Source organism: Sciurus vulgaris, assembly GCF_902686455.1.
Source record: "Sciurus vulgaris genome assembly, contig: HiC_scaffold_441_arrow_ctg1, whole genome shotgun sequence".
NCBI lineage: Eukaryota > Metazoa > Chordata > Mammalia > Rodentia > Sciuridae > Sciurus > Sciurus vulgaris.
This window is the reverse complement of record NW_027632596.1, coordinates 54,620-67,923: the sequence shown is the minus strand read 5'-3', so window position 1 is coordinate 67,923 and position 13,304 is coordinate 54,620. Positions and strand designations below refer to the sequence as shown.

The 13,304-nt window shown below is 35.8% G+C and overlaps 1 protein-coding gene across 1 annotated transcript in view; it reads left to right on the top strand.

Annotated features, from left to right (window-relative positions):
- Positions 1-212: 212 nt before the first annotated feature.
- The window catches only part of LOC306652674 (uncharacterized protein), a gene marked incomplete at its 3' end in the record, with an annotated part of 67,699 nt that continues 54,607 nt past the window's right edge, over positions 213-13,304 (top strand). The window contains exon 1 of the mRNA XM_079125434.1: positions 213-1,076. The remainder of the gene's footprint in view (positions 1,077-13,304) is intronic.

Genomic DNA, 13,304 nt, shown 5'->3' with positions numbered 1-13,304 from the left:
AAAAAGCTTTGATTGGATAATGGACTTGAGTAGCACTAATATGAATAGCGTAATCTTCCTGGTTGCTTTTGGCCTTTGCTTTTTATTTCTTTTTTTCTGAGGCAGAAGCAAGTTTAAACCATTTTCTAGAGGAAAAGATGTAATATTGAGGCTGACTGAGGGGGTGAGAAAATTGAAGATTGTCTCATTGCTTTCCTTATAAGTTATGTAAACAACACAAAATGAGCACTTATAGTAATAGGAGTGACATTTAGAAGACTGACAAGTAAAGAAAGTACTTGAACAACATTATTTCTTCAGAGAGATTCTCTATTGTTATAAAAATATGATTAATATGATGTGTTATGATACATTTAAGATATGTCAGTATTATTGACTGCATTTACATTTGCACTTACATAATCCTATACTAAGCCCTTAAGAATTCAGGGAAACCAAACTTTGGAATATGGCTTATTAGCAAAATTTAGTAATGTATTTACAGTATAATTAAATTTTATATGAATTCATAAACCAGGCACATCTGCATTGATTTCTTACCTATATAAGAAGAAGCTAGAACACTTTTGAATGCTCTTCACTGAGAAAACAAAGCCAACATTAATGCAGCTCACAAACTGATGCGAATACTCATTCCACAAAAGATATTTTTGAAGAACTGTTTTTTTCTTCAGCTACACTTAGTCCTCATAATTGTATGTGGGAAGGACTGTTGCATTAGGTAGTTGTCATCAACTGTAAGAGTGTATAAGGTGGAAATTCAGGCAACAAACAGATTCCTTACAGTAAAACCCAAATAGTAAATGGCAGTACATTTTGGTTCGCAACAAACTTAGTCACAGTACTAGCCACCATAAAGTCTATGTATAGATTTTTCCCTTTTATAGCACACAAATATCCCTATGGAATAAAAATGTGCACTCTTCAAGACACTGCACTGTGACACAGAGATCAAAAGTACTGCACCACCACTTCCAAACTCCTACAGTTCTTCCTCATGGAAGAGGTTCCCCCTAGAATGCATTGCCAATTCATCCTGAAACCCAGGCACCTGGTTGGGTCTCAGGATTCAAATGGTGATTTTGCTTTTCCTCCTTTACAAGAACCTTCCCTTGGCACAAGATTTCCTTCCTGAGCACACATTTAGTACAAAGACAAGGATCCAAATTTTCATCCTGATGAAGTACTTTTTTTTTAGCTCCTTTTGCTCTTCCTGAGCTCCTTTTTTCTTTTTTTTTATTGTAAACAAATGGGATACATGTTGTTTCTCTGTTTGTATATGGAGTAAAGGCATACCATTTGTGTAATCATAAATTTACATAGGGTAATGTTGTTTGATTCATTCTGTTATTTTTCCCTTCCCCCACCCCTCCAATCCCTTTTTGCCCTCTATACAGTCCTTCTCCATTCTTGCCCCCTCCCTAACCCAAACATTAACCCCTCCCACCCCCCATTATGTGTCATCATCCACTTATCAGCGAGATCATTCGTCCTTTGGTTTTTTGAGATTGGCTTATCTCACTTATCATGATATTCTCCAATTTCATCCATTTGCCTGAAAATGCCATAATTTTATCATTCTTTTTGGCTGAGTAATATTTCATTGAAAATATATATATACCACAGTTTCTTTATCCATTCATCAATTGAAGGGCATCTAGGTTGGTTCCACAGTCTTGCTATTGTGAATTGAGGAGCTGTGAACATTGATGTGGTTGTATCTCTGTAGTATGCTGATTTTAAGTCCTTTGGGTATAGGCCAAGGAGTGGGATAGCTGGGTCAAATGGTGGTTCCATTCCAAGTTTTCTGAGGAGTCTCCACACTGCTTTCCAGAGTGGCTGCACTAATTTGCAACCCCACCAGCAATGTATGAGTGTACGTTTCTCCCCACATCCTCACCAACACCTGTTGTTGCTTGTATTCTTGATAATCACCATTCTAATTGGGGTGAGATGGAATCTTAGGGTGGTTTTGATTTGCATTTCTCTTATTTCTAGAGATGTTGAACATTTTTCCATATGTTTGTTGATTGCTTGTAGATCTTCTTCTGTGAAGTACTTTTTCTTTTGTTTTTTTTAGTGTTTTAAAAGGAAAAGCTGAAGGTTTAAGAGTATGGTTTTATAAGTAAGCAATAGGCATGGCTTCTCTATAAGTGGCAGTAAGTAGCAATATATTCACTCCCTTTTTTTCTTCAGCTTTTCCTTTTAACCTCTTTCCCATAGCAGAGTCCAAGAAACTATAAGTGCTTCTTTGTGCTCAAATACAACTACATGTGTGCTCCCTGAAATGTTCACAATATATAAAGGAAGTTATCCATTGATAGGTATCAGAAGACAGTGAAGTCTTGCCTGTATACTTGTACTGGTTAGTATGTGAGCACTAACGTGCTTTGTAGAGAAGTCTCTTCTTAGCTGAATAATCTAATATACATTCTGTGTGAAATCTCTGTTTCTTAGCCAGCCCACAGTATGGATTCTTATATGGTAAGGGTGGTCATCAATGAAAGAGTCCCATAATTTACCATACTTTTGCTCTTCCTTAAAGTATACAAGTATGACTTCAAAAGAAACAAAACAAAATGAATACAAACAAAAATAAATGTGATTTTAAAGAGAAACAGAATTTCTACATCTGCCTTTTTCACTCTGAACCAACTAAAGGATCCAGTGAACAGTGTCATTGTGTTTTGCAAATAAGCAAACCTGGGCTTAAGAGAGAAAGTGTAGACCTTGTGAGATCATTGAGGACAACTCACTTTCTGCCACATGTCAAATTATGGACATAATGTGAATGCCAGATGAAATTCCAAAATATTTTGTCTTCCTATGACACAATTGATGTAGTATTAAAGAAAAAGTGTCTCATACTACTTTTAACTTTAATTTATAATGACACCATCTTGTGGAAAAATTGTATCCAAATTTAAGGAAAACTGACAAATCACCATTCATTGTAAAGTTTTATTTTTATTTGATTTAGGCATTACACAGTATGATCCTTTAAAAGAGCCTCCCTTAAAGCTTTTAAAATTATTTAGTTAGCATTATTATTTTCATACTAAAACAAAGTCTCTTAAATAACTGGAACTTTGGTATGTGCTGTGTCTACTTCCTGCCACTCTGACACTTGACATGGTCTGTTGGAATAGAGGATCCAACACTTGACACAGTCTGTTGGAATAAAGGACTCAACACTTGACACAGTTCTGTTGATCGTCCTCCCTCTTGGGGATGATAGGCATGGTATGTCTCCATGTGTAGTTGCTTTTTCATATTAATAATCAATATATCATTAGAAACCTATTGGAAAAAACATTGGGAAGGTTTTACTGTATTGGGACAGAATATAGTGCACAATGAAAATTTGGCAGTTGTACATAGATAAAATATATGAAAATAAACAATTATAGCTGTGCTTGAGTTTGAAGGAGCCTGTGATTACTTAGTATAATAATAAATGGATAAAGAGGCATTCCTCTGAGCTTGGATGCGGTGTTTAGCCTTTGTTGCTTTCTTAGTTTTAATAGTTGATTCTAGAGATATTTTGCATAATTTAGCTTAGTCATAAATATAATTTGTGCTTTTCCTATGTTTCATCTAATTCTTTGAGAATCAGAATAAGATTGTAGACTGCCATTATATGATATTAGAATAGACTAAATATTAACTATAATTTGATTTCTTTTCCCTTTAATAATAGTAAAAGTTTCTCACTGTTAAACACTGGAGTTCATGGTGGGGGTGGTTTCTCAGAAAATCTAGTGATGTGTTTGTTCTGAAGGTTGAAGGCTGCCAGATCATGGTGCCGTCAGATTAGCTGGGATATGAGGTTGTTTTAATCTAGCTGGGATATAAGATTGTTTTGGTCTGGACTGTCATACAGAGATTATGTGTGCTTTGAGAAGAAGCATAGATTGTACTTTTGAAGGTTTGTCTTGTTTTAAACTAACCAAAAATAATATAATCATTACTAAAAAAAAATCTATAAAAAGGCTGGTAGAAAACATAAATGATAGATTTAGCCTCAGAACACTTGTTGTCTCAATGTGCTGTTTCTCCATCATGCTGATGCCTCCCATCCTCCTAGGACCCCAGAACCCTGCTAGGGCTGAACCCCTGCAGGTATGAGTTTTTTGTTTTTGTTTTTTTTTTACTATGCCACATTAATTCAAAATTTTAAGTTTTGGGGGACCAAATGGTTATAACTGCTCCTTGTGCCCTTTGTTCATTTTCTGTTCATTATGTTTTTCTTTCTAGAAGCCCAGATTCCTTTTTACTGCAACCTGCTGTGATCTGCCACTTTCTCCATCCATTAGTGCCATCACATCTTTATTCTTGCCTCCATGCACAACTTAAATCCCATGTTTATCAGGATAAGAACCCTCTTGCCGATATATTGCTTGATCCTCCCTAATTTTCTCTACATCTGAGAATATCTCACCTCTTGCTGAACTCTAAGTACTCCTAGAGGAAATTGTGCAGTAGAAAGGCAGTTTGGAATCAATAATGTCCAAACTCAAAAGGCAACTCCATATTGGCTGGGCTGCCTTAACTATGTTTTTCTAAGGTAATTTCCAATTTTTTCAATCTTTTTAATACATATTCCCCAAACTTGCATGGAAAACTTTATCATGTTCTGTTGAACTCACCTCAAACATTTTACACTCCTGAAGTTGTTAATGGTTAAGTTATCAGGAACTTCTTTTCCATAAATCTCCAGATCACTCTTCTGCTAGCTTAATTGCAAGTTGTTTAAATCTGCCCAAAAATATCTGATATAGGTGTTAACCAGAGATGTAGGCAAAAGTTGTCCACAAAACTTAGGGTTCCTACTATTATATTTTCTTCTTTCTGGCATTCCCTCTTTCCATGAGCTGTGGCTGTCACTGTCTATATTTTCTATTTCTGCAAGCCAGCCAGACTGATGGTTTCTCTTAAAAAATTGTCACCCCCTCCACCGTTTTCTTTCCTCATGCTAAAAAAAGAATGAAGAAAAAACCCCACACCCAGTGCCATGCCATTGCCTTCTTCCAAGTGTTAAACTTTTACCTGTATTCTCTATCTTAATTTAGTCATTCTTTGGTGGCACCATGAAAAATTAATTCCTTTGTCCAATGTTTTTAATTTTTATCGGTGCTTTTGTGCAGGGGGTAGGGAATAAGAGTAGTGGCCCAATTTAGAAGTAAATTTTAAAGTGTTTTCTTTTTATATTTAAATGGTGTGAAAATCCATAAACTTTCATGTTGGACTTAAACGTTTTGACACTATGGTATGGTAAAAGCATAATGCCTATTTCATTTCCCTTAACTCTGCCTATTTTGCTAATAACACCTTTCCCCACATAAGCCCTTTCTCACTTTTAGTGTAAAGCACTGTGACAGATGCTCATTGCCAGTTTCACTTCCCTCCTTCCACTGAGTAGATGTGGCTTACTTTCTTCTGACTGCCTGTGAGGCTTTCTTCCTCCCTGATGATGTTTCATCTACTCCTATACCTGCTTTTATCTTCACCACCACTAGTCTTGCTCCCTTCACTGAAACCAGTCTTTGTTGCCCATATGAGTCACTGTGAGCAGGCCAATCTCACTCATATTTGTGGCTTTCCATGCTGCCTTCAACATACTTTCTAAAATTGTGTACTGGAAAGATATGTGAGAGATTTTGCAGTAGTAAAGGAAGGGAAAAATAATCTAGAAAGTTAGTCCTTTACCTCCACTATCAGTATTAGAGTGAGACATCAAATAATAAACATTGCTTGTTTCTGGAGAAGAGCTTAATACAAACAATACCTCTTCTTTCCCTCATCTTGCCCTCTTTTTTTTTTTCTCTCTTACCTTTCTTCTTCTCACATTGTTTTTTTTTTTCCCACTATTTAATTGTGGCCTAATTCAGGTTTCAACATTTTTACATAGCTTGTCCTATCTTCTATAATGGTAAAATATATGTGTGGGCATAAAGCACTTTATAAAGTTGTTTTTCTTCAGTAAAAGAAACTTCTTTTTGCCTGTGAAATTTTGGGAGATAAACTCAAGTAAACAATTCAGTGAAATCTCCCAAAAGAAACATATAATAAGTTTCTCCATGATTTATAATATAATTATAATTATAATGTAACCTCATAGGTTTTCTTTTTGTGAGACATGAACCACTATAAGAATTTTGCATCTTTCAGCCACTGTAATAAACATATTCTAAAGTAGATATTTTAGAAGCAAGAATAGGTGATCCAAGATGGTGGACTAGAGGGTGACTGCATCTCCAGTTGCTCCAGAACCCAGGATTCAAGAAGGGGAGGCATTGAGAGACTCAGACTAAAACAGAGCCACGGGGTGAGTCTCCCCCACCTGGTGAAGTGCTACCCGGGTGGCAGGCCCAGATTCGGGTGGCTTATTAGTGTAGGGCAGAGCAGCTAGAGTCTTCCTCAGGCAGCTCTGTGCACTCCAGTGGTGGGCTCCTCCTACAGGGCCAGATCCTCCAGCATCTCGGAGCAGGACCCCCAGTGAGAGCCTTTCTGCACAGAACCAAGCTTCAAGTCCCTGAACCAGGGCAGCGATTTTCTGCCCCCAGGTTGCTTCAGGGACCAGGACAGGAAAGCCAGGGACTTCCCCAAGCAGCCAGCAACCTGGCCCCCTCTGGCAGGAAGCACCTTTCCAGGCTAGCTTCTTGGAGCAGGCCCCCCAGTGAGAGCCTTTCCACACACAGCCAGCTCCAAGTACTGGAACCAGTAGAGGGCTAGGGGCAGCTTTCCTTGGAAGCACTGCATTATCAAGTTACTCCAAGACTTCAGGCTACTGAAGGCAGGAAGGTGATACACTGGAAATCTACAGGGACACTATAAGCCAATAGAAGAATTCTGCCATAACACAAAGTCCCACTGACATCTGACCAATATGAGAAAAAAAGGGAAGAAAATGTCCCAAACAAACATAGATACTATATCAATAAAATCCAATGACAGCAGAGCAGAAGAAATGTCAGAAAGGGAGTTCAGAAAGTACATAATTAAAACAATCAGGGAAGCAAAAGAGGAGATGAAAGAGCAAATGCAGGCATTAAATGATAGCACCAATCAACAGTTAAAGGAGGAAATATGGGAAGCAAAAGATCATTTCAATAAAGAATTAGAGATATTGAAGAAAAACCAAACAGAAATCCTTGAAATGAAGGAAACAATAAACCAGGTTAAAAACTCCATAGAAAACATAACCAATAGGATAGAACACCTGGAAGACAGAACCTCAGATATTGAAGACAAAATATTTAATCTTGAAAGCAAAGCTGACCAAACAGAAAAGATGGTAAGAAATCATGAACAGAATCTACAAGAATTATGGGATATCATGAAAAGGCCAAATTTAAGAATTATTGGGATTGAGGAAGGCTTAGAGAAACAAACCAAAGGAATGAACAATCTATTCAATGAAATAATATCAGAAAATTTCCCAAATCTGAAGAATGAAATGGAAAACCAGGTACAAGAGGCTTATAGGACTCCAAATTTACAAAATTACTACAGACCCACACCAAGGCACATTATTATGAAAATACCTAACACACAAAATTAAGACAAAATTTTAAAGGCCGCGAGAGAAAAGATCAAATTACATTCAGGGGGAAACCAATAAGAATATCAGCAGATTTTCAATCCAGACCCTAAAAGCTAGAAGGGCCTGGAACAACATTTACCAAGCCCTGAAAGAAAATGGATGCCACCCAATAATCTTATACCCAGCAAAACTTACTTTCAGATTTGACGATGAAATAAGATACTTCCATGATAAACAAAAGCTACAGGAATTTACAAAAAGAAAGCCAGCATTACAGAACATTCTCAGCAAAATATTCCATGAGGAAGAGATGAAAAACAATGATGCAAATCAGCAATGGGAGGAACTGGCCTAAAGGAATAGCCAAATAAAGAGAAAACCAAATCATGTCAAAAAACAAAAAAGAGTCAAATGACTGGGAATACAAATCATATCACAATAATAACCCTGAATGTTAATGGCCTGAACTCATCAATCAAAAGACATAGACTGGCAGAATGGATTAGAAAGAAAAATCCAACAATTTGCTGCCTGCAAGAGACTCATCTCATAGAAAGAGATACCCATAGACTAAAGGTGAAAGGATGGGAAAAAACATACCATACACACGGACACAGCAAAAAGCTGCAGTATCCATCCTAAAATTTCAGATAATGTGGACTTCAAGCCAAAACTAGTCAGAAGGGATAAAGAAGGGCATTACATACTGCTTAAGGGAAGCATAAATCAGCAAGACATAACAATCATAAATATCTATGCCCCGAACATTGGCTCATCCATGTATGTCAAACAAATCCTTCTCAATTCCAGAAATCAAATAGACCACAACACAATAATACTAGGCGATTTTAACACACTTCTCTCACTGCTGGATAGATCATCCAAAAAAAAATTGAATAAAGAAACCATAGATCTCAATAACACTATCAACAATTTAGACTTAACCGACTTATATAGAATATACCATCCAACAAAGAACGAATACACTTTCTTCTCAGCAGCACATGGATCCTTCTCTAAAATAGACCATGTCTTATGCCACAAAGCTACTGTTAGCAAATACAAGATGATAGAGATACTACCTTGTACTCTATCAGATCATACTGGATTGAAATTAGAAATAAATGACAGAATAAAAAACAGAAACTTCTCCAATACCTGGAAATTAAATAATACACTATTATATGATGAATGGATAACAGAAGACATAGGAGGGAAATACAAAAATTCTTAGAAGTAAACGAGAACAAAGACACAACATATCAAAATCTCTGGGACTCTATGAAAGCAGTACTTAGAGGAAGATTTATTTCATGGGGCGCATTCAACAAAAGAAGTAGAAATCAACAAATAAACGACTTAACACTACAGGTCAATGCCCTAGAAAAAGAAGAGCAGACCAACACCAAAAGTAGTAGACAACATGAAATATTTGAAATCAGAGCTGAAATCAACAAAATTGAAACAAAGAAACAATTGGAAAAATTAACAAAATAAATAGTTGGTTCTTTGAAAAAATAAACAAAATTGATAAACCCTTAGCCACACTAACAAAAAGAAAGAGGGAGAAAACTCAAATTATTAAAATTCGGAATGAACAAGGAAATATCACAACAGACACGAGTGAAATATAAAACATAATTAGAAGCTATTTTGAAAATCTATACTACAGCAAAACAGAAAACCTCGAAGACATCAACAAATTTCTAGAGACATATGAATTACCTAAACTGAACAAGGAGGACATACACAACTTAAATATATCAATTTCAAGCAATGAAATAGAAGAGGTCATCAAAAGCATACCAACAAAGAAAAGTCCGGGACCAGATGGGTTCTCAGCAAGAGTTCTACAAAACCTTTAAAGAAGAGCTCATTCCAATACTTCTCAAAGTATTCCATAAAATAGAAGAGGAGGGAACCCTCCCAAACTGATTCTATGAAGCCAATATCACCCTGATTCCTAAACCAGACAGACACATTGAGGAAAGAAAATTTCAGACCAATATCCTTAATGAACATCGATGCAAAAATTCTCAACAAAATTTTAGCAAATCGCATACAAAAATATATTAAAAAGATAGTGCACCATGATCAAGTGGGTTTTATCCGACGGATGCAAGGTTGGTTCAACATCTGGAAATCAATGAATGTCATTCACCATATCAACAGACTAAAAGTTAAGAATCACATGATTATTTCAATAGATGCAGGAAAAGCATTTGATAAAATACAGCATCCCTTCATGCTCAAAACACTAGAGAAAATTGGGGTAGTGGGAACATTCCTTAACATTGTGAAGGCCATCTACGCTAAGCCCATGGAAGCAGCTAGTGGAGAGAAGAAGTAGCTAGAAGAAGCAACTAGCCCTCAAATAGATAGCACCTAGTTCACAGGACACGGGACGCAACTCTAAGAAGAAATAGATCTCTGATAAGTGTAGAAGTCTCTCTTTCTCTAAAAACTTCCTGATAAGCAAAGTCTCTCTATAAGCAAAGCCTATCTTTCTCTCAAAGCCTCTCTTTCTCTAAAATCAAGCAAGCTCTTTTTCCTCAGTAAGCTAGGGAATAAGCAAACAAGCAAGGAAGCAGCACAGGAATAGAAGTAGTTTATTTCCAGTCCACCTCAGATAAATACCCGCACAATTGTCGCCACGGGCAGCGACAAACATTGTTACCTTAAAAATGAAAAAGTAAGCACAGAATATAAGGTTACATATGAAATAACTGGCTTTCAAATCTCACAAACTCTTTGTCTCCAAAATCTTTTCTTTTTCAACACTGCAGGTAGAAGACATACAAATAGAAAAACAAGAAATTAGAGAAAACTTAAAATCTACTCTCAGTAATTTTGAAATATATAATGTTATTATTAAATATAGTTACCATGTTAAACAAGAAATCACCTGAACTCCTTCTTTTCATCTAGCTGAAACTTTGTATCAATTGACCAATATATCTCCAGCACAAGTCCCTGATCACCACCATAGTGTTTTCTTAAAATTGACTTGAACACTTGTAGTCAGCTCTCTGGCTCTGGTGCCTCACTGCTCTCAAATTGGCCTCTGACAGTCAAAGAAATCAAATGCCTGTTCTCTTGAATGTACATCTTCAGGCAGTTAGCTAACATAAGGTCTTGCAGAGAATTAAAAGAAAAACTGAAAAATGGATTTGAAGTAAAAGTGAACTGTGAATCTGTTATTGTACTATTGTCTTAAAGGTTGAAGTCCATCTTTACATATCCCATCATGTAGTTATGGAGCAAGGTACATGGTTGGTTTCAGTATGTGTAATATTTCTTTCTGAAAAGAGCTAGAAGGTATACATAAAATTTCACAAAGTTCACATTGGACTTTAAAAGTCACCATCAATCATAAGATATGTCAAATGTGCTTTAATTTTTCCTTCTACTACTCTCAACTTTACTTCTGCCACCCCTTGCACAAAATCAAATTAAATTTTTAAAAAATGTATTTTGTTCTTTCTAGCTATTCATGAAAGTAGAGTCTGTTTTGACATATTAATACAAACATGGAGTGTATCTTTTTTACTTTATTTTTAAAATTTAGATGTTTTAGTTATACAGGACAGTAGAATCCATTTTGACATAATTATACAAGTAAGGAATATATTGCACTCTAATTAGTACCCCATTCTTGTGGATGTACATGATGATGGGGTTAACTGTGAAATTTTCATATATGTACACAGGAAAATTATGTCAGATTCATTCCACCATCTTTGATTTGCTTATAACTCTTCCTTTCCTCAATTCTTTATTGTCTACTCTACTGAACTTCTATTTTACCCCCTTATTGTGGGTTAGCTTCCACATGTTGGAGAGAACATGATATTCCTTTGGATTGTGCACACTGGCTGACTTTACATAGCATTATAATCTCCAGATCCATCAATTTACTGGCAAATGTCATAAAGGCATTCTAATTTATGGCTGAGTAATACCCCATTGTGTGTGTGTGTGTGTGTGTGTGTGTGTGTGTGTGTGTTATATCACATTTTGTTTATTCATTCATCTTTTGAAGGCCACCCTGGTTGGTTCCATAGCTTAGCTATTGTCAGGTGCACTGCTATTAACATCAATGTGGCTGTGTCACAAGTGTGCTAATTTTAATTCCTTTGGATATGTACTAAGAAATGGGATAACTGCATTGAATGGTTGATGCTATTCCTAGTTATTTTGAGGAATCTACATACTGCTTTCCAGAGTGGTTGCATCAATTGACAATTCCACCAGCAATACATGTGTGAATGTACCTTTCCCCCCACATTCTCACCAATATTTTTTGTTACTTGTATTCTTGGTAATTGCCATTCTAACAGGAGTGAAGTGAAATCTCAGTGCAGTTTTAATTTGCATTTCTGTAATTGCAATAAATGTTGAACATTTTTTATATATTTGTTGACCATTCATATTTCTTCTTTTGAGAAGTGTCTGTTTAGTTTCTTTGCCCACTTATTGATTATTTGTTTTTGTGTTGTTAAGCATTTTAAGTTCTTTGCATACTCAGAAAATTAGTGCCATATCTGAGGTTCAGATGGTAAAGATTTTCTCCCATTTTATAGGGTCTCTCTTCATGCTCTTGTTTGTTTCTCTGTGAAGAAGCTTTTTAGTTTAATGTCATCCCATTTGTTGATTTTTTATTTCAATTATTGCACTTCAGGTGTCTTGTTGAAGAAGTTGGTTACTAAGTCAACTTGATGGCATGTGGGGCCTTCATTTTCTTCCAGTATAAGCAGGGTCTCTGGTCTAATACCTAGGTTTATCATCCATGCTGAGTTCAGTTAATTGCAGGGTGAAAAAGAAGGGTTAAATTTCATTTCACTACACATGGATTTCCAGATTTTCCAGCACCAGTTTTGAAGATAATATCTTTTCTCCAATGTATATTTTTGGTGCCTTTGTCCAGTATGAGATTATTCTATTTATGTGGTTTTGTCTCTGTGCCTTCTATTCTACTCCATTGGTGTTCTTCCCTGTATTGGTGCCAATGCCATGCTGTTTTTGTTACTATAACTATATAGCATAATTGAACATCTGTTATTGTGATTCCTCTTGCTTCACTTTTTTTTTTTTTTTTTTTTTTTTTTTGCTAAGATTTGCTTTTACCTTCAGGGCTTGTTATTTTCCCAAATGAATTTCATGACGGTTTTTTTCTATTTCTATGGAGAATGCCAATAGACTTTTTTTTGATGTTGATTGAACTTTATTTTATTCATTTATTTTTATGTGATACTGAGAATCAAACCCAGTACCTCACACATTCTGTGCAGGTGCTCTACCACTGAGTTACAACCCCAGCCCCACCATTGGAATTTTAAGAGGAATTGCATTAAATCTTTTGGAAGCTATTGGAAGTGTGGCCATTTGGTGAATATTAATTCTGCCCATCCAAGTACATGGGAGATCTTTCCATCTTCTAAATTCTTCAACTTTTTTCTATAGAGTTCTCTAGTTTTAATTGAAGTTTCACCTCTTTTGTTAGATTAATTCCCAGGTATATTTTTGAGATTATTGTGAATGAGATAGATTTCCTAATTTCTCTTTAAAGTTGATTCATCAGTGATATATAATAGCATAATTGATTCATAGCATTTTGCAGAATTCACTTATGAGTTCTAGAAACTTTCTGGCAGATGTTTGTCTTTCTTAATTTGGTCTTTTTAGATATACATAACAATAAGGATATTGTGACATATTTATTGAAACATGGAGTATATCAATTTCTAATTGGCATTCC